At 42.5% G+C, this 25493-nt stretch overlaps 2 protein-coding genes across 2 annotated transcripts in view; one reads left to right on the top strand and one right to left on the bottom strand.

The window, feature by feature from the left end:
• RALGPS1 (Ral GEF with PH domain and SH3 binding motif 1) overlaps positions 1-25493 on the bottom strand; it is a 573263-nt gene that overhangs the window by 235806 nt on the left and 311964 nt on the right. The window lies entirely within an intron of this gene.
• Positions 16513-25493, top strand: part of ANGPTL2 (angiopoietin like 2) — a 64302-nt gene continuing 55321 nt past the window's right edge. The window contains exon 1 of the mRNA XM_036750308.1: positions 16513-17061. The gene's annotated coding sequence lies outside the window, so the exon portion shown is untranslated. The remainder of the gene's footprint in view (positions 17062-25493) is intronic.

Below are 25493 nucleotides of genomic sequence, written 5' to 3'. Positions count from 1 at the left end.
GTATCCCAAGGTCTGAGGTCTCTTCCTTCCTACCTGAATTTGTCTTAAAAAGCTATTCTGAGGGTACCTTTCTTGCCAGCAGAGTTAAAGCTCTGCCTCAGAGCCACCTAGTCCATACTGTTCCTGATCATGACTGTTCTCTATAACATACCCTTCAAATGGTCATGCTGCTTGAACACTACTGGGGTGGAGGGGACCCATTACCTCCCAAGGCAGCCCATTCTATAGATTTAAATGTTGGCACTTTCACAAATTAAGATTAAATTTGCTTCTCTGCAGTTTCCACTTATTGCTCCAAATTCTACCAGTTGGGGCCAAGAACAGTCTAACATATCAGACTTTCAGGTCCTTGAAGACAGCTCTCTAAGCCTTTTCTTCTCTAGGCTAAACATCCCTGGTTCCTTCAACCAATCCTCACATAAAAGATCTAGAGACATTTTCCCACCAAGGTCGCCCTCCTCTGGACAACTTATCTATGCCCTTCCTGAAATTCTATCACTAAACCTCATGTTTTAAATGCAAAGTTCAGCACTTGGGTTAAAAAAATAAATTGCACAAGTATAAGAGGGATGAGAAGCGGCCAGACAAACCATTCATGTGGAAAAGAACAAGAAGTTTTTGGTGGATTACCAGATGAATATGAGTCAGTATAGTGTTATGGTAGCCAACAAAGCCAGCATCATTTTGAGCTGTACAAATAGAAGCGCAATATGAAGAAAATGGAGCTGCCAGGGCCGCTGTATGAAGTACAGTTTTGGGTGCCCCCTTTTAGGAAGAACATAGATAAGCTAGACTGGGTCAATAGCAGGGTGATCAGCACGATGAGGCTGGACCAATGGCTGCTAACAGCTTTTTGGAGCAAGACACCAAGAAATTTACTTCAACAACAAAATGTTGGATAATAGAAAAGGAAAATATCATATAGGATGCAAATTGTTTCCTGGAAAGATCTGCGTCTCTGAATGTCAGCTTGCTTTGACGTTTAGAACTAATCAGTCCCGAATGTGAGTCAGAAACAGGTGACTTGGAACAGCTTTTTTGCCAGCTAGATGACCAGTGGAAATAAAATGTATCTTCCGCACTGCAAAATAAGCATGTGTCACCATGGAGCTCCCCACGTGAATCTGTTGCTGAAGTTCTATGACTGTAAGTACAGGGATCCTGGCGATGCCATATTGAAAGCCACAATGTTCCTTCCCATCTAGAAGACAGAATAGTTCTTCAATGGATCTGTGATCTTACTAATGTGAATATGCCCTCTCCCAGTGCACATTGCAACCCCTCCATGCCCTCTCATCCTGTGTGCTTTTCTTGTCTGTGTGTTTGAAAAAATCCAAGGATCACCTGAGGGCAGCCAAGTGGCACAGTGGACAGAGCACCTGGCCTGAAGACAGGAAGAATCTTCTTCCTGAGTTCAAATCCAGCCTCCGATGCTTATTAGCTGTGTGACCCTAGGCAAGTCATTTAACTCTGTCTAATTTCCTCATCTGTAAAATGAACTGGAGAAGGAAATGGCAAACCATTCCAGTATCTCTACCAAGAAAACTCCAAAGGGGGTCATGGAGAGTCAGACACAATTGAAATGTCTGAGCCAGGGGTGGGGAATCTGTAGCCTCAAGGCCACATGTGGCCCTCTAGGTCCTCAAGTGCAGCCCTTTGACTGAATCCAAACTTCACAGAACAGATCCTCTTAATAAAAGGATTTGTTCTGTAAAACTTGGACTCAGCCAAAAGACCTCACTCAAGAACCTAGAAGGCCTCATGTGGAACTTGAGGCCTCAGGTTCCCTACCCCTGGTCTGAACAACAACAAAGGATCCATCCAATCCAACCAAAATTTTGGAGGCCTTTCTTTGTTTTTAAGTTGATATGTGTACAACAGAGAGGCAGTCTGGTATAGTGTAGAAAGTGTTGACCTGGAGTTGAGAATACCTAGCTTCAAATCCTGTCTCTGATTCTTATCAGCTGTGTATCTATCAAGTCACAACTAATATGATCCTCGGGCAACACTCTAAGACTTAAAATGACTGAATGTGACCTGCAGTTGGTAAAGCAGGGGGTGAAGGCACAGAAGACAGTCCTGTGTTGGGATGGTGACAATGGCAGCATAGAGATCATCCTACCATAGGTCCTACTCCATATATAAGTGGGGAGCCCTGCTCCACAGAGACCTGCCCTTACAAGGATAAGTTGGGAGACTGGTGAGGTTAATGGCACAGAGGGCAGTCCCATGTTGGGGGAGGATGGCAATGGCAGCACAGGGGTCATCTGACCATGGGTGTTGTTGCATGAAAAAAGTGGGGAGCCCCACCCCATAGAGACCCAGTTGTGCCCCTACAAGAAAATGAGGGATTCATAGGGGGAAGATTCATGGGAGAGGGATACTATGACAATAAGACCCTAGAGGTAGAAACAAGATGTTGGTATACACTTTAGGCTAGGGGAAGGCTAAGAGGTATTGGGAGGCTATGATCTCTAGACTGTTGTGAAAAGTAAACAGCACTTGGGGAAGAAGTATATCTCCCTGGATGTCAGTACACTAGGGCAAAGCCTTGGTGGATTGGATTGGTACTGCTTTTAGAGACCCAAATGCCAGGTTTCCTTATCCCAAGTTTGGTACTCTTTATACCAGGGGTGGGGAACTTGCAGCCTCGAGGCCACATGTGGCCTTTTAGGTCCTTGGGTGCAGCCCTTTGACTGAGTGCAAGTTTTACAGAACAAATCCTTTTATTAAGGGGATTTGTTCTGTGAAGTTTGGATTCCATCGAAGGGCCACCCTTGAGGAGCTAGAGGGCCACATATGACCACAGGTACCCCACCCCTGCTTTACACTACATCATGCTGCCCTGACTCTTCTAATAAATGGTTTTTGAATGAATGATACAAGAGGCCGAGAAGAAGGCATTGGATCCAATCAGTATTATGTCCAAGGGGGAAGAGAGATGGCATCTGGCAGCTGTTCATTAATTCTTAGGCAAGGATATGGAATGCTTTATGACACAATCAGCAGGGACCTTCCAAGTCATTCTGGCTGCTGAAACAACTGTCTTCTCCTTTTCATGGTTTCCACAGAAAGCTAAGCTCTCCTGACCCTCTGGCTTTGTTTGGTTCCTTGGTGACCAGCTGTAGTCACTAATACTGGTCTTTAGTCCAGATTCTTTAGCTGCTGAAGCCAATCAAGTCTTCCACATGCCAAACACAGGATCAGGCAGAGTAGAAACAGGAACGCATTCCCTTCTTAGGCAGAAGCTATCCAACCTATTTTGCCCACAGCCTTCAGGCTAGAGCTCAAGGGAAATTCATTCCAGGGGACTAAGTCACACACTAAAGTCACTTGCATGGGAAAATTAAAAGGAAGGCACTCAAATATTAAAAGAATAAAGTGCTGAAAACTGTGTCCAGTATGGGGGAAACACTGAATTTGGAGTCAGAGGACCTCGGTTTGAATCCCAGCTCTGCTAGTAATTATGTTAGACAATCGTTTTTGCTTCTTGGAGCCCTGTTTTATGCTCAATAAAATGAAGAAGTGGAACTAGATAATGAACAAATGAATGAAAAAGCATTTGTTGAGTACTTATTATGTCCCAAGCACTGTGTTAAGTGCTGGAGATTCAAAAAACAAAAGTGAAGACAGTTCTTCCTCTCACAGAGCTTACATGCTACTGAGGGGAAACAGCATATATCCAGCTCAGGGAATATAAATATAAATATAAATATAAATATAAATATAAATACATGTATATATACATATATATGTATATATACATACACACATATATATGTATATGTATGTATGTGTGTATATGCATACACACACACACACACACACACAAAGGAAATCATTGTAAGGGAGAACACTAACAATGGGGGAATCAGCTTATGCTCCAAAGGGCAGAGATGAAGAGGCAGAGAATTTTCAGGAAATGGTCTTTGCAAAAGCACAGAGGCAGGAGGTGACATGTTGGGTTTGGGGATCAGCAAGTACAGCAATTTGTCTGGAATATAAAGTGTGTTAGGGAGAGTAAAGTGAAATGAGTCTGGAAAGATAGAGTAGACGTAGACTATGAGGAACTTTAAATGCCAGAGTTTCTATTTTCTTCTAGAGGCAACAGGGAGCTACTGTAGTCATAGTTAATCCAACAGTCTGAGCTCTGAATCTGAGTCTGGAGAGCATCCGATCCTACCTGTTCCTGACCAGGAATCTCTTCCATGGCACCTCAGGTTTTGTCTAAAAACCTCCAATAGGAAGGATTTTTTTTTGAGGAAAGACAATGTATTAAGATATTCAGCCTCCACAATGGACTCCTTTTTGAGGCAGTTTATCCCATTCTTAGACAGCTCTACATTTTAACCCTCTTAAGTTTTAGTGCAACTGCTCTCTCCTGGTTCATCTCCTACTTATCTGATCATTTCTTTTCAGTCTTCTTTGTAGGATCATTATCCATACCCCATCCCCTACCTGTAGAGGTAACACAGGACTCTGGCCTGGGTTTTCCTTCCTTCCTTCCTTCCTTCCTTCCTTCCTTCCTTCCTTCCTTCCTTCCTTCCTTCCTTCCTTCCTTCCTTCCTTCCTTCCTTCCTTCTTTCCTTCCTTCCTTTCCTTTCCTTCCTTCCTTCCTTCCTTCCTTCCTTCCTTCCTTCAGTCTTTCCTTCCTTCCTTCCTCTCTCCTTTTCTCTCCTCTTTCTCTGTGTCTCTCTGTCTCCCTCTCTCTCTCCCTGTCTCTTTCTCTCTCTCTGTGTCTCTTTCTCTCTCTCTCTGTCTCCCTCCCTGTCTCTGTCTCTCTGTCTCTCTGTCTCTCTCTCTCGATCTCATCAGTTTCCATGCATACAACTCTCATTTCTATGCATATAAATTCTTTGAACATTCAAAGACTGGTGTAGCAAACACATTCACCAATTACCTTAGCATCCTGGAATATCGTTAGACTAGGCCAAGCAACCAGAATTCTTCAAGGGTAGCCGTTAGTCAGTCAATATTCATTTATTAAAAGCTTACTATGTGCCAGATTCTTTACTAAGTGTTGGGAATACAAATCTAAGCAGAAAGACAACCTCTTTTCTCAGGGAACTTAAATTCTAGTGGGAGAAGATGACCCAAGAAAAAAAAGATGAAAAGGAGGGAAGTAGAAGGTATTGGCCTGGAGTGTGGTAAAGCAGGGCTGTCCAACCTTAGGTATATTGAAACCATAGACAATATATTTTGATTTGCCATTTTAGTGAGAGCTCTGCATAGCTCAGCTTCGTTTACTAAAGCATTTACGTAAATTTCTTTGCTTGTAGGTGGGCCTCATAAATCACACTGTGGGCTGCATGTGGCCTGCGGGCCGCATTTTGGACAGCCCAGTCCTAGACTATTGCAGGGCAGCTAGGTGGTGAAGTGGATAGAGCACCAGACCTGGAGTCAGGAAGACATGAGTTCAAATCCAACCTCAGACACTTACTAGCTGTGTGACCCTGAGCAAGCCACTTAATCCTGTTTGACTCAGTTTCCTCATCTGTAAAATGGACAGCCCTGTGGTACAGAAAGTCTGGAGTGCAGTCTGGAGAAGAGTGAGATTTGGCTGGCTTGGATACTCTCCTTAAATAGAAGTTCTCAAAGGAGCTGTGCAACTAGAGGGCGAGGCACCAGGGAAGAACATCCTTTCAGTGTGTGAATTCCAGGGCTGGAGTGAGCTTCAGGATGAAGAGGCTCCTGGGGTATGATGGAGGAAGTCTGGGGAGTAGCCAGGAGCTCTCTTACCATTCCCTTACTTATCTTGGTTTCAATTGCCCATGAAACATCTATGTCATTCCATTGGCCGTCCCCCATGGCTGGAATGCATTCCCTCTTTACCTCTGACTCTCAGACTCTCTCCTTTCCTTCAAAACTCTGGTCAATCAACACCTTTTATGTGAAGCCTTTCTTGATCCCACAAGCTATTAGTGCTCACCCACCAAAATTTTACCTCCCACTTATATACATGTTATCTCCTCAGATAGAAAAGCAAGTTTCTTGAGAATGAAAATTACTTCATTTTTGTCTGCAGCCCAAAAGCCTAGCAGAGTTCCTGGCACATAATAGACATTTAGTAAATCCTTATTGTTATTTCTAGTTGAAAGAGAGGTCTTCTTGGCAGAAAACGAGTAAAATGTGAATTGAGTGATTCTGCCTTCTCTCTATTTTTCATTATTTTTATCACATACAGTCTGAGTAGTGGGACTTACCCTTCTTTTATACTATTCCCCCCCAATACAATTAAAATCCTCTTTTTGGGAGGCAGTAACTTTCTTTACTAGTCTCTGCTCAAGCTTTAGACTTCATGACACTTAAGAAAAGCATTATTTTTTTGTCTTTATCCTCCATTATCAGCCCTTCCCTTGATCACCTGTATGTGTCTCTTGAAAATGGAATCTGCCCTCTAACCCTTCATCCTCAAAGCTGCAAATGTGAAATTCCTAAAGCACCGGTCTGACAATGTGATTCCACTATTCAATCAACTCCAGGAGCTCCTTATTACATCTAAGGTCACATTTCTCTGTTTGGCATTTGATGTGCTTTACAAAGGACCTCCAACTCTCCTTTCCAGACTTAGTATATTTTACTTCCCTTCAAGTACCCCACTGTTTAATCAAATGGGATTTTTGCTGTCCCTCACACAAGACTCTTCATCTACTATTATTGTGTCCTTGAAGTGGCTGTCTTTCTTGCCTGGAATATACTCTCTCCACGCTGCCACCTTTTAAAATATCCTTTGTTTCCTCAAAAGCTCTCAAGCAATACCCTTTCACGAAGCTCTTCTTGGTCCCAACCAGATGCTGCTGACCTCCTCCCCCCCTCAAAAATTTATCTCATATTTATTTTTTATAGATCGTACTTTTGTATAATATAATGTATACATGTAGATATATAATGTAATATGATCATATATAAAACTATAGGTATATATGAATATATATATAAAACATATGCATATATTTGTATAAACACATATATACATTTTGTCTCCCCCTACTGACTGCTCTGTTTCATTTTTTTATCTTTGTATTCTAATATCTAGTACAATGCTGGACACATAGTAGGCTTGACATATTTTAGAGTAGCAGGGTGGTACAGTGGATAGAGCAGCAGGCCTGGAGTCAGGACGACCTAAGTTCAAATCCAACCTCAGACACTAACTAGCTGTGTAATCCCCAGCAAGTCCTTTAACCTCTGTTGGTATCAGTTTGCTCATCTGTAAAATAGGGATAATAGCAGCACCTACCGCTGTCTGCCTCAGTTTCCCCATCTGTAAAATAGGGATAATAACAGCACCTGCCTCCCAGGATTGTTGTGAAGATCCAATGGGATAATAATTGTAAAGAGCTTAGCACAGTGCCCGGCACATAGTAGGTGCTACATAAATATATGTATGATCTCATTGGTTCTTTACAACCCTGTGAACTAAATCCTATTGTTATCCATATTTTACAGATAAGGAAACCAAGGCCGTACAGCCACATAGTTAGTAAATATGAGTTGGGATTTGGACTCAGGTTTTCTGGACTTCAATTCCATGGCTCTATCCAAATATACAATATTATATGATTCATACATGAGAGACGTTCAAATAAAGCATGATGTGAGGTTTAGGGGTAAGGCCAAAGCCATTGCTAATTGGGAGTGAGGAATGGTTTTCTTGAGGAAGTGGCATGTGAGCTGGGCTTTAAAGGATGGATAGAAATTCAACGGCCCTTGAGGGATTTCTAGGCATGGCACAGAGGCTAGAGAGCATGGGCTATACTGAATGGACAGAGAGAAAAATAATCCGGTTTGGTTAAAGCATAGAACATAGAGGAGAACAATATGAGACATGATTAGCAAGGTAGGTCAATGCCAGATTATGGAGAGTTCTAAATGCCTAACAAAAGAGGTTACGTTTTTTCTTGACAGGTACTAGGGAGCAGTGGATAGACTGGAGTGGGAGAGAGTAAAAGTGGTAAAGACCTATTAGGATGCAATTCTAATAGTCCACGTAAGTCCATATTACCACCCAAGATTATAAACATTTGAGATAAACAATGTTGGTACCACAGATAACAACAGTAATGTCAGAAGGTAGATCAATATGGGGAAGAGATGATGGTTTTGGTTTTGGACATGCTGATTTTAAGGAGAAGAGGAGGAGGAGGGAGGGAAATTGAGGGGAAGAGATGGGAGGAGAAGGAAAGGAAGATGAAGAGAGGAGAAGGGAGGGAAGAGGAGAAGAGGGGAAGAGGGCCAAGAACACAGCCTTAAAAGATATCTGTGTCAAAGGATCAGGTGAAGAAACCGTTTTCTTCCTCATAGGAATGTATGCTCTGTGAGGGCAGGGATGGTTTTTGCCTTCCTTTTATAACCAGTGCTTAGCTCAGTGCCTGGCACAAATTAAGCACTTAATAAATACTCTTTGACAGACTGATCTCTGAGATCTCTTCTCTCTCTGTAACCTATGATCCTATGATATTCAGTCCGTTTAGTGAGACTTTATTTCTCTCCCAACTCCTCCTTCAGGTGTCAATATTTTACTGCATTCTAAGCCTCTCTGTACTATCAGAGTAGGAAAAGACCTGACATGATCATTGATGTTTTTATCAAAATTCATTCATATTAACCGATGTTATTTCTCCCAATTTGTATTTTAAGCATTTTACAGTTAGGTACCACTTAGTGAGAATAGCGAATCCCTTGAAGTATTCGCATTCATGTAGGTATTCAAATTTACATTATTCAAAGTAAAATTAGGTAAAATCTGGTAATTGGTTCTGGCTTAATGCAGTATGGACTCAAATAATACAACTACTTCATGGGATTTCATTATTTACACTAATCAGGACCTCGCTGCATCTCCAAATATGGAGTGAAACTCCAAAAGATTCAACATTTCTGTATTTCATCATTGTAGGTATTCCCCACAATGATGCAAATCACAACCCATCTGTGCTGGCTTATCCTGTTCCACCCTTGTTAATTCCCTCTCACAAACTCTTGCCAGTGGGAATTCAAGGGGCTTAAAGTGTAGAGGTGACAAACACCTTCAAATAACATGTAAGTTGTAATGTTGATGAAGACTACTGTCTTTTATGTCACATGGCAGGGGGATAATACTTTCTCCTTGATCTCATAGAGAACAAAGTATCCCCGTATTAAGGAAGGTACAGTTTCAGTGGGTAGAAATTAAGACAGAGACAGACTTTTGTTCATTGCAAGGAGAAAATTCCTAATAATTAACACTGAACATACATGGAAAGAGCTGCCTCAGAAGGTAGTGGGTTTGCCCTCACTGGAAATCGTGATGCAGAGACTGGACAACTACTTGTGAGGCTTTAGAAAGGATATTTAATCAGGTAAGTAGGTGTGCAGTCGGCTGCCAAAGGAAGGAAGTGTGTTAAACTCCATTGTTTCTACATTGCTGAAGGACAGCAAGTGCTTTAAGTGCCCTTTAAAATTCAGCACTCTGGGGAAAAGCTCTAGCTGCCCCACCCTAGTTATGGCTCTGATCCCAGCCTTACCACTGGTGTGACCCTGAGCAAGTCACTTCCCTTCTCTGGGACTTCAGTTTCCTCCTCTAAATGATGACGGGTTTGGAAAAGATGAGCTCTACTTTTCTAAGGTTCCTTGCAGCTTTAACATTCTCTGCTCTCTGGGTTGAAGTTCAGTGACAATTTGTACTGACTTGGCAGCTGCAAGAATTCTGTGCTAAGAAGAAAACTCCCATGCTCTGGTGGCAAGTTCACTAAATCACTATCTGTCAATATCAGGATGCAAAAAGTCTCGAGCTACTTCTCTTGGTGTCTTGGTCAGAATGGGCCGCGTGCCACCTTAATGGCCTCATCACCTCCCACTGGGGGAGGAGGGAGGTCTGAACAAATTACATGTTTAGTGGCAGCCTCATTGTTCACAGCCTTTGAGGAGATTTTGCCAAACTGAGGTAAGCGTGACTGTTCCGGCATGACCAGCGTTGGCCTGGAAAGCATTTCTGTGTTCTACACGAGAGCTCCATCACTTGTCTGAGGTGAAGCAAAGTTAAATGTGGATTCCAGGAAAGATGCACGAGGGAAAAATAGAGTGTAAAAAGGGAGAACTAACTAGCTAGGCTAGCTGACTTGGGAGAAAGCTGAGCTGGACCCCAAGATTATAAAGTTGCTTCAAAATTCGAATAAAGCCATTGATAATGGTAAAAAATAATCACAGCTCATAAAAACAATAACTTACTCTACCCCCGGGGCTAGAAATGTTTTATTTTTACTTTTTATTTTTGTTTTATATTCATTATATTTATTTTATATTTATATTTATTTTTAAATCATTTTAAATCATTTTTTCATATTTTTTTTTGTTTTGCAGATGTGATTTACAGATGAAAACTAACTGTGGAGTGGGGCAAGGGGTCCTGGTCTGTTTGTCTTGTTAACTTCATCCCAAACTTTTGAGTGGGTTAGCTTTGATTTCCAAACTCAGCTCAGCCTATTACTCTCCAGATCACTTCCCAACTTCTTAGCAGCTTTGTCATACTGGTAATGCCTTTGACTCCCCTGACTAACAGCATCACCATTTAAGGACACACCCATGGCAGCCATGCTCCCTCTAATCTAGTTTAGCCCAGACCTCCTGACAACTTCTGGACTTCCCTTCTCCCCACCCCAGGTGCCTCCTCTTCCTCACTTATCACTTCTGTCCTTCCCTATTTGAATGTAAGCCCCTTGAAGGCAGGGACTGTCTTTAGTTTTGTCTGAATTTGTATTCCAAGCCCTTAGCACATTGCCTATCACATAGCAAGCACTTAAAAAATGCTTTATCTATCTGTTTAGGTAGCTATTTGACATAAATGAATGGAGCTCTATGCTTGGAGTCAGAAAGATCTAAGTTCAAATCTGGCCTGAGACACTTATTAGCTGCGTGACCCAGGGTAAGTCACTTAAACTCTTTGCCTTAGTTTCCTCACCTGTAAAATGGGGATAATAGCACCTACCTCACAGGGTTGCTGTGAGGATCCAATGTGATAATATTTGTAAAGCCCTTAGCACAGTGCCTGGCATGTAGTAGGTACTTAAGATTTTCTTTCTTCCTTCTTTTCTTCTTCCCTGCCTTCCTCCAGCCCTTCCTCCCTTGCTCCTTCCCTCCTTCCTTTCCCTCTCTCCTTCCTTTTTTTTCTCTCCCCTCCCTTCCATCTCTCCCCTCTTCCTTCCATCTATCCTCCCACCTTTTCTTCCTTTCTTCTTTTCTTCCTTAACCTCTTTCTTGGTGCTCAGAGGTCTATGTCATCTCCTACAGACTCTTTGTTCCTCTATATGAGAAAGAGGCTGAAAGGTCCCGTTGCACCATGGAGGGCAAACAAAAAGTCATAGGGCCTTGGTTTGCATGCTGGCTCTTCTACCTATGATCTACGAGATGTTGGTCAAGTCTTTTCCCCTCCCTGAGTCTCAGCATCAGAAATTTAAAGCTGGAAGGACGTTAGAGGTCACTGAGTCCAAAGTCTCATTTTACAGATGAAGAAAGTGAAGGTCAGTGAGACTAAGTAATTTCCCGAAAGTCAGTCACTTGGCTAGAAAGATAGGCTGATGCCAGAATGTGGACAGAGAGCCATGTGGTTAGCAAACTGCAGACCTGGGATTTGAACACAGGTCCTCTGACTTGAGATCCAGGCCTTCCTACTGCTCCATGCTGCTTCACTCTCCTTACCTATACAATGAGAGAGCTGGAAAGAGGATCTCCAAGGTCCCATAAACCCTTAGTGTGATGTGAAATGCAATGTTTTTCAACATGATAGGCACTGAATAAATGTTTTGTTGAATTGAATTAAAAGTCCCTTCCAGCGCTAATTCCTACAGAGATAGGAAGTCCCTACCCAATACTTTTCGGTGAACCAGAAACTCCTTGAGCCCTGGGTAGAAAAATAATTCCACTCTGGCCAAAGCAGCAGGCCAAAAAGAATTCCTGTCTACCAAGAGATTTTCCATTTTGATCCTTAAAACAGAAAGCCCCTGGGGCAGCTAGGCAGCACAGTGGATAGAGTACTGGTCCTGGAGTCAGGACAACCTGAGTTCAAATCCAGCCCAAAACACTTGAAGCTTACTACTTGTGTGACCCTGAGCAAATCACTTAACCCCAATTGCCTTGCAAAACAAACAAACAAACAAACAAACAAAAACAGAAAGCCCAAAAACGAGATAAAAGAGGGCTTTCAGCACTTCTCTGGCAATAGACACATGCAGTTGGAAGCCCAAAGATTATTCTCCCAATTTTGCAGATGAAGAAACAAATTCAGAGAGGTTGATTTGTTTGGTCACAGCCACATAGCTAGTAAGCCACAGGTCTTAGATTAGAATCCTGGTATGGATTAAAAAAAAAACAAACACACTCCTAATCCATGCATAAAATGTCAAGCAACATGTAGCCTAGTATTATTCCAAAGGAACTCCCCAAATAACCATGCAGATACATGTCTGACCATGTGACCCCTCTACTCAAAAACCTTCAAAGCCTCCCAATTGTATAACACAAATTCCTTAACCTGTCATTTAAGGCCTCCATAACTTGACTCCATCCTGCTTTCCCAGATTTATTTCAGATTAATCCCTTACACATTTTATACTCTAGCCAAGCTGGGCTACTTGTTCCTGAATTTGCTATTTTCTCTCCCACCTCCTCTATGAATTCATGAAGGTTCTGCCCCCATGCCTGGGAAGAATCCCCTTCTCTGCCTTTGAGTCCTTGTCTTCCTTCAAGGTTCAGTTCAAATGCAAGCTTCTCTGTGAAGCCTTCCCTTATCCTCTCTGCTGAAAATGTCCTTTCTCTCTCACTGCAAATTTCCTTTGCTCCAACATAAAGCTGGCATTATACTTCTCTGTGTAATGTCCTTAACCCTCCACATAGAATGTAAGCTCCTTGAGAGCAGGGATTGGGTCTTTTATTTTATTTTATTTTTTAATCTCTACCTGCCCAGTGGTTAGCATAGTTTCTTGCACATAGATGATGCTTAATAAATGTTTACTGTTGAGTGTAGTTTGCTTGCGTTTCACCTACAGTGGCGGAGAAATGTGGCTATACTGCAAACATATTGTCACATATTAGTGTTGTTACATGTTTTTGTGGTTTTGCCTTTCTTTGTATCTCCAAAGTATAGTACAGTGCGTGCCTGGGAGATAGCATATTTCCCCATGTGTAAGACACACCCTTTTTCAAAAAAATTTGGGGTCTAAAAACTAGGTGCGTATTATACAGTGGTTGTAGATTTTTTTTACTTGTATTTCCTGCTTTTTCACATTTGTTGTCTTTGTGCTCATTGTTTCACATTTGTTACCAGTATATTAGGTTACGTTTTGCCGTGTTCTGCCCAGAAATGGCTCAGAAAAGATTTTCGTACAGTGCTGAATTCAAGTTAAAAGTGATCCAGTTTGCAAAAGTGAATGGAAATCGTGCTGCTGAACCTAAGTTTAGTCCTCCTCCAACTGAGAAAACAATCTGAGACTGGCTATGGGAAGAAGAAACCCTACTGAAAATGCCACAGGAGAAGAAGGCCATGAGAGGCAAGTCAGCAAAATGGCCTGATTTAGAGAGGGAATTGAAGATATGGATTGAGGAACAAATGGCAATTGGAATTTCTGTGCCCACAAAGATGGTTCAGCATGAGGCAAGAAGAATTGCTGATGAAAAAGAAGTCATTGATTTCAAAGGAGAACACAATTGGTGCTTCAGGTTCATGAAACGGAATGGACTAAGCATGTGTACATGCACCAGACTTGTCCAAAAGATGCCTGAAAGCTACGAGCAGATGAATAAAACTTGAGTTCAAAAACTTTATATAATACATTTTTTTTTCAAATTTCAGGCCCCAACATTATACATGGGGAAATACGGTTATATGTACTTAGCCAATGCTTGTTAATTGATTGATGATTGTCCCTAATTTGGGATAACTACTAGAGGTTTTATTCTCTTATCATTTCTAATGCCACATCCCATCATCTGTTCCCCTCATGTTCATTCACAGGGTCTTGAGATGATACAAACAGGATTTGTGGAAAAGCCAGTAACCACCCCTAGAGTGCCCAGCACAGGGAGCAGAGATCATTCTCTGCTGTTCTCCAGGGTCATTTGTATAGTACCCCTTTGACTATTTTGTGGAGGGGACACCACCGCACCCCAAGCTCTCGAAATTTGTGCAGAGGAACCACATGCTTAGATAGGTTTCTTCCAAACCAGAAAAGCTTAGAAGATGGTTTGATGATGGACCATGTGTCTGTTGACTGAGGACCAGCTAGGGATGGAGAGGCTCATCCCCAAAAGGTGGGTTACCAGGGTATTATTAATTTTTTTGCTGTATTAACTCATGAACTTTATATTGTCCTATCTTCTAGGCATTCAGCACAGAAAAATGGGGAACTCTCTAACTGAAATTGGGGGAAAATGTTCTCTCGAGGACCCAACAGTGATGCCCCACTTCTTACCTGCAAACTCATAAGATCATAGGATTTTTTAAACTAAAATTTTTTTCAGTTAACAAGTGTTTATTTTCTCATCCTTCAACTTTTTCTCCTCACTGGGAAAAAAGAAATAAAAACAAAACTCTGGTAACAAATACATATAGTCAAACAAAACAAATCCTCACACTAGCCATGCTGAAAAATGTAAAATGCATAGAATTTACAGCTGGAAGGCACTTTAGAGGCCATCTAGTCCAACCCCCTGATTTTGCAGATGAGGACACTGAAGCCCAGAGAGGTTAGGTGATTTTCCTAAGGTCACACAGGTATAAGTGGAGGAGCCAGGATTTGAACACAGATTGTCCAACTCCAAATCCATTGACCATATATTACTATTGTACCACGCTGCCTTACCTGCTAACTTTCTCAGCACTCTTGAGGAATACTTACCAGCTCCCACAATTGCTACAACACAGCCCCTAGTCCCTTCGTATGGCTAAGGGTTCTCCTGCTGCCTTTCAGATTCTTCATCCTAGGATACACCAAGGTAGGATGCATAGCCTACCCCTAATCCCTTTCCTGGCTACTGGGGCTACCAGTTCCCCAACTTTACTCCTCATGCCACCTAATATTATAGTTATTTGTGTCCATGATCTTTCTTCTCTAGATAATTTTGGGTCCTTGAAGCTCTGACGGGTCCAATCAAGCTGGAGAGACTTGGAGTATGGCCCAGGGACGGCCAGTATGTTTGTCTTTCAAGGACCAGTCTAGGTAAGCGTGAGCGGAAGGCTGGTCAGCAGAAGATGATCTCTTTTGACCACGGCAAGCTATAGAATCATCAAAGGTAGGGATTGCTAACCTAGGGTCTATGAACTATTTTTGTTTATCTTTTGTTTTTAACATCTTGATAGCTGTATTTCAATATAATTGATTTCCTCAATAATCCTATGTATTTTATGTATTTAGATACATTATTCTGAGAAGGGGTCCATGAAACAAACAAAAAAATAAGTTAAGAATCTTGATCTCCAAGGACATGAAGTAGATGATGATTTGCCTGGTGGCTTTGCTGGCAGCAGGAGTACCTATGCCAGTTAACTCACAAAACACTGAAGTCTCTGGGCGATAGGGGTCCTAAGGCAACACACCTCTGCCACCACCACCTAGCTCAGGAGTGAGTCGTGTCCACTTTTCTGGGTCATGGTTGTATGATGGTAACACTTTCTCCATGACTCTGGGAAGCTGTTAGAGTAAATATTACCATCCCCATTTTTCAGGAGAGGAAACTGAGGCCTAGAGAGGTGAAATGATTGGACCATAGTCCCACAGCTGGTGAGTACAGTGGGAACCTGATATCCTTACTCCCTCCTGTGACAGTCTTACTCTTCGCACGACTCTGAGCTGGATGACAAAGAACTAATGCTTGCAATGGCATTTTTACTAAGGATCAGCTCAGACCTGGTCTCAGATTTCCAGCTTGCTCTCAAAAAGGAGAGTACCCTGGCCCAAAGTACCATTAATATAGAACCGTTGCAAAAACAGCTGGAGAAAAATGTAGCAAAATCCAAACACATTACATAAGCCAAAGGGTAAACTCTTCCCCCGCCCCCCAACTCCTGCCCTCTATTGAACCGAGCTTATTATGAGCTAGTTGGTGAGAGCTTTGTGAGCCATTTGTCCCTTTTGCTATCCAGGAGAGAGTGTTGCTAAAGCTGCTGCCAATGATGGGGGCTGGGCTGGAGAGGGAGGGGGGCGGGAGGCCGGGTGCGGTGTAATGCTGTCTGCCAAGAAGCTGGGGGAAGGCAGGAAAGGGAGAGGGGGGAGCAGCTGGGAGCTTTAGGGGAAGGGAGGGGAGGAGGGGGGAAGGAGGGAGGGGGGGAGCAAGCCGGGGGCTAACAGGAGATGAGGGGTGGGGGAAGTGGTGGCTGGGATAGTGCTTTCAGTCCCAGCCGGGCCAGGAGGCGGTCTCCTGCAGGCCAGAGGCGTTGAGAAAGCTTGTAGGGAGTTGTGACATCACCCAGTTAAACTTCTGCCCAAGCCGGCAGGCTCCAGGTCTGTGGCTAAGGGGACGCCCTCAGCCCCACTCTCTGGCTCCTCTTTCTTGCATGGGTGGGTGGAGAAATGTGACTTGAACCAACCAGGAGCGGCCTGCTTGCCGCATGCTTTACCAAACGTCTTTTTTTTTTCCCTTTCCTCCGGCATGTAAATCCTCCACAAAGGAGCTGAAGTTCAAATGAGGCTGCTTTAGCCTTGCCCCAAGGATGGATTCAAAGCCTTAGTCCAGAAGTGCTGAGTCTGGCCCCAGGGCAGCCCCACTACCACCCCCAGGCCCAGGGCATGGGGCCGAAGGCTTCCAGTCCAGTGCAACACAGGACACTTCTGGGATAAAGGACGGCCACCTGAGCAAGGAGACTCCAGGTTTTGGCTTTAAAAAATCCTTTCTTGGACCCTCCCCGCCCTGCCTCTAGCTCCAGGATCCCCGGGTGGTTGCAAAGTACTCCCTCCTGGGCCACCAGTCTGATCCAGCATTCCAGGGAGGTGCCAGGGACCATGGGGGAAGCCCTCCCATAACGAAATCCTTGGAGAAAAAGCATGTGAAAAGTTTGAAGTGGCATAAGGCAGCCAAGCAGGAGGAAAGTAGGTAAGTAGCAGCAAGGGTGGCCAGAGGGGCTTGGGGCTCCTAGGATGCTAACTTACTGAGGCAGGGTGGGGGGTCCTGGGGATGATTTTGCTCCGCTCCCCATTTGGGACCACAGCTAGGCAAGACTGACTTCAGTCAACATTCTGGGGAGGGAAGGGGGGAGGGAAGGAGAGGGAGGGAAACATGAAACTCTTACCAGGTACGAGAAGCAGTGTAGTGCAACCTTAGGTGCAAAGGACTTAGAATTAGAAGGCCTGGTTCAGTCTCAAAGTCCCCTACCCTCTAGCTCTGATACTGACATTGTCTTCAAGCTACTTCTCTCTGAGCCTCAGTTTACTCATCTGTATAGTAAAGGGGTCGGACCTGATGAAGTCTAAGGTCCCTTCCAGCTCTAACGTTTCATGGTTCTGTGAAGGCACTTTAGCAAATTGAGAAAGTGGAGCAACCCCCTAAGGGAGCAAACAGTTGTCCTGAAACAAAGTGGAGAAGGTGATGCATCCCCTTTACAATGTTAGGTGTAGGTGTGCAAAGGAAATGCTCAGGGGGTGATGGGGATAACTTCTGAAGCCTTTCTGAACCCAGAGCACATGAAAGCTATCATACCCACAATCAAGCACAGGGTCTTGCACACAGTAGGTGCTTAATAATTGCTCTTAGAGCTTAAAATGTGAATTGACACCTGTGGCTGATTTCTAGTGTTTCCCAATAAAGGTTCAACTCTGTTTTGTCTGCTAGAGAATATTCTGGAGCAAACTTCAACTCCAGGTACAGAGCTGGCTACTGTGGAAAAGCTGGATATGTGTGGGGTGAGGGGTTGTGGGGAGGGAAAGGCAAAGATAAGGTGGGGGTGAGGCACAAGACAAGACAAAGGCTGGCAGGAGGGCTCTGCTTATCCTCAGTATCAAACTTACTATTTTAAAAGCGAATCCCCAGACAAGCTCTGAATTCTTGCAAACAAAACCCACTTGGGAAAGCTGAGCAAACTCTTTCCACATTCTCTTCCAAGGTGATTGGCTTCAAAGAAGGGGCCACTAGTAAGGGCTTCCCTAGATTGAAGCACTCAGAGAAAACATGGAGTTTTTGCCCACTGACTCATTGGTCAAACTCTGCTGACTACATATCCCAAGAAAGCCTAGCCCAAAGATGCTATCTGGGAAATGTCCTTGTGTCCCCATCCAGAAGCTACTGTATGTGAGCAGTAAACAGGGGAGGTCCTATCCTCTGCTCAACATGCTTGAAAATGAGACAACAGAACGCACTGGAGCCAGAAAAGCTTTTGAAATCTCCCAGCGCCAGATACTGTTTCAAAACAGAACATCTCCAAAGAGCTCTTCACTTTCTCCTGCTGTAAGATGAGAGGGTTAGATCTTTTCTGGAGAGAGTTAGATGTTTTCTAGAGATCCTTCAAACTCTCGATCCTGGGATCAAAGATTGCTAAGACCTCTTCACCTTGAGCAGTCTATGTTTGTGGTCTGGTGAAAAGTGGTGGTGGAATGGAAGCTCAGTGGTCTTAGTGCCACAAAGGACTCGCTTCAAGCCAGCTCACTTACTGGCTTTGACATCTTGGACAAGTCACTCCCCTTTTCTGGACCTCAGCTTTGTCATCTATAGAATAGGGGAGTTAGACTACATGATGTCTCCAATATCCATTTCAGTTCTGATGTGGAATGTCTATGATTCTATAAGATCCCCTTCCAGCTCTAATATTTTGTGATCCTGCCCTTCCCTCTGTTTTTCCCTATCTTCTCTCTGCATCTTCTTTTTGCCGTCTACCACACATTAACCTATCCCCTCTGCAAGGGGATAATCCTAACCCTAAATGCACAGAAGGAGATGGGATCTGAATACTTTCCGAAGACTAAGAAGAGCTTTCCCCCCTCCCCCATCTCGGACCGATTCAGCTATTTAGGGGGAAAAAGAGACCCATTTTTATAAGGACTCCCAATATATTCAGTCACTTTGTTTTGGGAAGCAGCCCAATCAATGGTCACCCCCACAGAATTCCGGTAACAAATCACAGCCAGCATACTGATTCATGGCAGGAAGTACTAGGTATAATTCTAGCCTCTTTTCTACCCCAAACACATCTTTTCAATGTGTGCAGCACTTCCATTCAGCGATTAATCAACACGGCAGATAACAGCCATGTGGCATCCACTTTCCAGTACAAAGTCTTCTCCAGAAGTTCCTCCCTAGAGGAGAACTTCATGCCTGTGGTTCACTTCAACAAATGTTAAACATTTAATCTACAGAAGGCACCTAACATTCAGCTACTCAGTAGGCTTTGCATCACAGGATGTTGAATTGGAAGTGACTTTAGAACACAGGATGTTAGAGCTGAAAAGGATCTTGGAAGACAGAATACTAGAAGGGACAATATCAGAGTCTGACATGACCTAGAATGTTGGAGATGCGGTAGACCCTAAAGATCCAGTTCAGTGAGTCTCTAAGGGGGAAATGAATTGCTTAGAGTCATACAGAGGATAAATGACTGAGCTTGTATTTGAACCCCAGGTCACCTAACTTGTTTTAGATCAAGTTTCAAAAAAAAAAAGGCAGAAACATTTCCTAGGGGATCAGTTGTTGAATGTATTCTGAAGAATCCACCAAATTCATCCAATTTTATCCAAATATCCAATTCATCCAAAAATCCCCAGCATACTACACCAGTAGAGTTCTCTGGACATGGGCAGCTATCTTGCCTGTTTTTCTTCTCACAATTAATGGTTTTCAAGAAATAAGCTGCTTTAGTAGTAGCTAATTAAGAAAAAAAATTAGAAACTGCAAGAGGGACAGGGGGACAGCTGGAGACTGTGTCATCTGGGGTTATTCTGGGAAGGGCAGTTTCAGAAAGTCTCATTACCACATTAATGCGGTGCTGTGGAAAGAGCCCTGGATTTTCAGTCAGTGCACCTGGGCTTGAATCCCGGCTCGGCTATTTATTAGTTGCACGATCTAGGGCAAACACCTTTCCAAAGCTAACCCTCAGTTTCCTTATTGCTAGAATGGGAATAATAACTTGTGTACTACCTATCTCGCAGGGGGTAGGGTAGGAAAGTGCTTTATGAAGACCTATAGAAATGTGAGTTGTTAATATTAGTTTTAACAAGAGAAAAAGGGGAAAAAGAAGCAAGGGGCTGGCAGGGAAAAGTAGCTTGGTGTGGTGGGATCAGTCAAGGGACTTGGCTTCAACTCTCCAGGGTGCTACTTATTTGCTGAGAGATTCACTTTCTCTGCCTTGGCCAGAGTTTCCCCTCTATAAAAGGAGGGTTTAGACTAGGTGATCTCTTCATGTCCCTTCGCAGCTGTAAAGCTCATGACCCTAACTCGCTAGTACCCAGTGAGCCCAACAAAGCCAGAGAAGTTCACAGGATCATAGGATTAGAAGCTGGAGGGAATCTTAGAGACCATCTAGTCCAAGGCTTTCCTTTTACAGATGAGGAAACTGAGGCATAGAGCGAGGTAGAACTTGTTAAGGTCACATAGGTATCACGTATGAACCATTTAACTGCGGGGAGTCCTATAATCATAATTGTGAAATGCCCAGATGGAATATGTACATATGTGTATGTGTATGTTTATATAGAGGACTCCTGGTATGCAAACCCCCTTCACTGATATAGATCACCAACTCATCTCTAATTTCTAGATTTAGAGAGTTGTCTGTGGATGATGAAAGATTAAACAATTTGCCTATAGTCATACAGGTGGTATGTGTCAGAGGCAAGACCTAAAACTGAGTTTTCTGGACTCTAAGGCTGGCCCTTTATCTACTATACCACTTTGCCTCTCAAGAGAGAATAATTATAGGACTTAAAAGGACTTTTTTGCTTAATTATTTTAATTAAAAGATATAAAGAACTTAATTTTAAAAGTCTACTTTAAATTAACTACATTTTGGAGTCCCACAAACAATGCAGTTTCTTTGTTTCTCTAATAGAAATTTCTGCCTGGGGGCGCCTTCCTACTCTGTGTTGGGTGGACTGGATTCCCCCCAACAGACTATGGATTCCATGAAAACAGCTACCCTCATCTTTGTATCTCTTTCAGATCCCTGCACAGAGTTCTCAACACACACAATATGTGCTTAATAAATAAATGCTTTTAGGAGAAATGAATGAATCAGTTAATCAATCAGAACTGTCCAAAAGTATAATAAACTGCTTCATGAGGTGGTGAGCTCCCCACAAGCAGAACCACTTGTCAGGAATGTTTCAGAAGGAATACTTGGTCAGGTATAGGTTGGACTAACTGACAATTTTTGAGTTCTTTTCCAACTCTGTAATTCTATGAATGTTTAGTAGAACCACCTTGCATCTCTTCCTTGGGCAATGGAAACCGGGTTTTTTGAAAGGACATTATGGAGACCACAGTATCATGGAAGAAAGAGAGATTTTGCATATATTCAGCAGGGAAAAATAATGAGGTATCTTTTCAGAGAAAGACAATTCTGTCAAAGCAAAATTCATTCATTTACATTCATTCTTTCATTTATTCCCCATGCACTAAAGACTACATTTTGTCTGTAAGATCTGTAAACAATGCTTCATAATTCATATCATGCCCTGCTCGAACAATACGAAACCCCTCAGAGGCATAATTAGTGACAAAATCAGACCAAATGTAACAGAAAACCAGAAATCAGACACTACACAATAAATTTTATTCAGCTGAAAACCATGTCTTCTCTTTCTTCATAGGATTTGGAGCTGGTGGAAGCTTTAGAGGTTATATTATCTAAAATCCTTATTGTAATGATGTGGAAAGTGAGGTTCATAGTGGGTAGAGGAATTGCTCTTATGAATGATGCCCAAATGATTCCAGTTACTCCATTATCCCATTATCTGCAACAGTTTTGCTGCAGAGAGGGGTATTTCATCAGGAACACTCATTATTTCTGGTTGACCACCTTTGGACTACAAACAAATGTTCTTCCCTAGTGAAATCAGACTTGAATTTCTGCCAAAGAGAGTTATTCTTTTGCATCTTGAAGACTTCATTCTTTCATACTTCAAAAGGTCTGTTATTTCCTTGGGGTGGGCACTCTCTCTATTAGTACAGATCAAAGCCCCTTCTTGCCTCAGCAAACTGTTTGGCTATAGCCAACATTTCACTCTCTGGTGGCCAACCCTCTGGAGATGAGACCCTATCCTTATTCATCCTGTTCCTCAGCTGATAGGCACACAGGCTCTTACTGGGCTTATATTCAAAGCCTGCTCATTTGAGTAGGACTTGACAGTTCTAGGAGCCAAGGGTCCCTCCACCTCCCACCATCTGTAAAGAAGTATGAGAAAAGAAGGTGAGCAGAAACCAGTAGCTCCCTATTGATATGTTGATACCCCTAGGAGGGGGAAATATTTTTAAACTAAAGGTTTTATTAAAAATATTTAATATCACTAGAAATAATTATACATGGTTAATAACCATGCACATTTATATTTATTCACTTTTCTCAGTCTCTTAATCTCCCCCCACCCTCCACACGCACACACCTCATTTATCCTCATTCACTTTTTCCCCTACAATTAGAGTTAAGGGTGTACTCCATTTTTCTGGTTTTCTTTTTTTCACTTGGCATTATTTCACAAAGGTCTTTCCAGATTTCTTTGTTTAGCTCACACACAACCATCTTAATGGCTTTATAATATTCCATTACATGAATGTCCCATGGTTTATTTATCTATTTGGAGGGGAGAATATCTTAAGCTTTATCATTTAACACTCTCACAGGGACTCTTCAATCAACTAAGCAAGACCCATCCTAAGTTCACAATGGGCACATGTAGAAAGGATGGAGGCTCAGATTGGCTAAAGCTCTTTCCTTCCCACTTACAGCAAAACCATCGGCATAAACTCAGAGAGACTAAATATTCTTAGATGACATCACCAAACAACACTATTAAACCACTCCTTAGTCACTAGCTATTACATTAGTACTCAGCTGCTGCCAAGTAGGGAACGTTGGAGCAAAATGGTAAAATGTATCCCTCCATGTCTCATGCTAGCACCTCTGGGCCTGCTCATAACACAGAGCCCCAAATGGGGCTGGCATTGTAGACAGAGGGAACACTGTGTTTTTCTGTTTCTGGAATGTCCTCCTTTCTCTTCTTTGCTTATTCAGTTCCTCTTTCAATTCAATTCAAATTCATTTTTAAAAGCCTGACACAAAGTCTATTCATTTCTTGAAGATTTCTGCCATTTTCTCATTCAGTAAAGACTTCTTGGACTTCCTATAACCCTTTGTTTACACCTCCCTATAGCACTTATGGTATATTGTTGGACAGAACCATAGGAGTTTGTGTCCTATACCTCTACTAAATTATAAGCTCCATGAATGCACAGACTACATCTTACCTATAATCTGTGCCTCCCCCAGGACTCTATACATAGCAGGGATTTAACAAATGCCTCTGATTAAATGAATGACTTTTTATGGTAGTATGTGCATTGCCCAAGTTGGTTATTATTCCCAGCACCCCAAAACAGCGATGTCTATATGTCTGTGGTAAAGCAAATAGTACAGAATATATGTGTGTATATCCACATATATATCATATATGTATGTCAATACCATATGCACACATCACAATATGTGTATATTATAATTATGTATACAAATATATGTATATAGATATGGCTACAGTAATTAAAAACTAACATTTATATAGCACTTACTATGTATTAGGCACTGGGCTAAGAGCTTTACAATTGTTTTCTCATTTGATTCTCACCACAACCCCACAAGGTGGGTGCTATCATTATCCCCATTTTATAGTTGAGGAAACTGAGGCACACAGAAGTTAAGTGACTTTACCTGGGGCCACAGAGCTAGTGAAGTGTCTGAGTTTGGATCTGAATCCAGGTTTTCTTGACTTCAGGCCTGGAACTCTATCCATCATACCACCTAGCTACACGTGTGTGTGTGTGTTTGTGTGTGTGTGTGTGTCTGTGAGAGAGACACAGACACAGACACAGTCACACACACACACTGAGATATCCTCTTAGTGGCTCCAGAGGTAAGACAAGGATGGAGGGCTAAGAAATCCCTGTGCAAAGGTTTGTTTGAGGGCATAGAACATCAGCCTCATCTCCCCTCTTGCCCCCATGTACGCATACTGGAGGGATGACCATATGGTTCCCTGTTTTCAGGTTACTGCCATGTAAGGTCCATAGCTCTCCTGGCCACTATTCTATGGTCCTCTTAGATGATACTCTGTATAGAAAATCAGTTAAAGGAACCACAGACTTGTGTGGTGGGAGGAACCTTAAAGATTATCTAGTCCACTCTCTTGTTTTACATTTAGGGAAATAAGACCTCAGCAGAGAAGTGACCTGCCCAAAGTCCCATACTCCACCATTACTGGCAGAACTGAGACTCGACTCTAGGTCTCATGGTTCCAGCACAATGTTCTTCCTCTATATTATATCTGAAATGCAAGGCTCAGGGATACACTAGGGAGGTAGCATATTATAGTAGAAACAGCATTGGCTTTAGAGTCAGAGGTCATCATTTTCTGTCATCAATATCCCCACTTACTAGCTGTGTAGTCACACACAAGTCACTGCCTTCTCTGAATTTCAGTCTCCCTATTTGCAAAACAAGAATAATAATCTCTGCATTATGAGCCCTCACACGGTTGCTTTAAGAAATGCCCTGTAGCAGAACTTTGAAAGAATTGATTAAAGATGTCATCAACTCCTTATTTATAAATTTAATTAAAATTAATTTTTTTACTTATAAAAAAGAAATGCCTTTGTGAGTTGTAGAGTGCTATCAAAATGTGTCATTATTTAAGTTCTCAAGAAAAGAAAGCAACTCCTTGCATTACTGTCTCAATTATGTTCCCAAACAGTCCGGACGATACCCTTATTCCAAATTTGTGGTGAGCTATGACCTTCCAGGTCTCTTCCTTCTGTACTGAATCCTAGTCACTTTCTCACCATCCTATCAGTTTGGGGGACCCCCACCTTGCACTGAACCTGATGACAGAATAACATACTGTTTTGGAAGACCCTGCCAATTTTAGATAACCAACATCTAATTTGGTGACCGTTGCAGATCTCTGGGTTCTCATTAACAGTGTTAACCCTTACCGTTCATGTACCATCAACCCCATTACTGGATCGTAAGGTACAGAGACGGAAGGGACCTTGTAGATCACCAAAATCAATTTCCTTATTTCTGGGCCCAGAGGTTAAGTGACTTGTGCAAAGTTGCACAGCTAGAAAGCAGAAGAGCCAGGATTTGAACTTAGGTCGTTCATCCAGTGATCCTTCCACTATATAATTACAAGCCAAGCAAAATAATTGTTGAATTTTATCTTTAAAATACATGGAGAAGGAAATGGCAAACCACTCCATTATGTCTGCCAAGAAAATCCCAAATGGGGTCACGATGAATTGGACACGACTGAAATGAGTGAACAACAACA

The sequence above is a fragment of the Trichosurus vulpecula genome, chromosome 3 (genome assembly GCF_011100635.1).
Source record: "Trichosurus vulpecula isolate mTriVul1 chromosome 3, mTriVul1.pri, whole genome shotgun sequence".
NCBI classification, from domain to species: domain Eukaryota; kingdom Metazoa; phylum Chordata; class Mammalia; order Diprotodontia; family Phalangeridae; genus Trichosurus; species Trichosurus vulpecula.
This window is presented reverse-complemented; position numbering and strand designations above follow the sequence as displayed.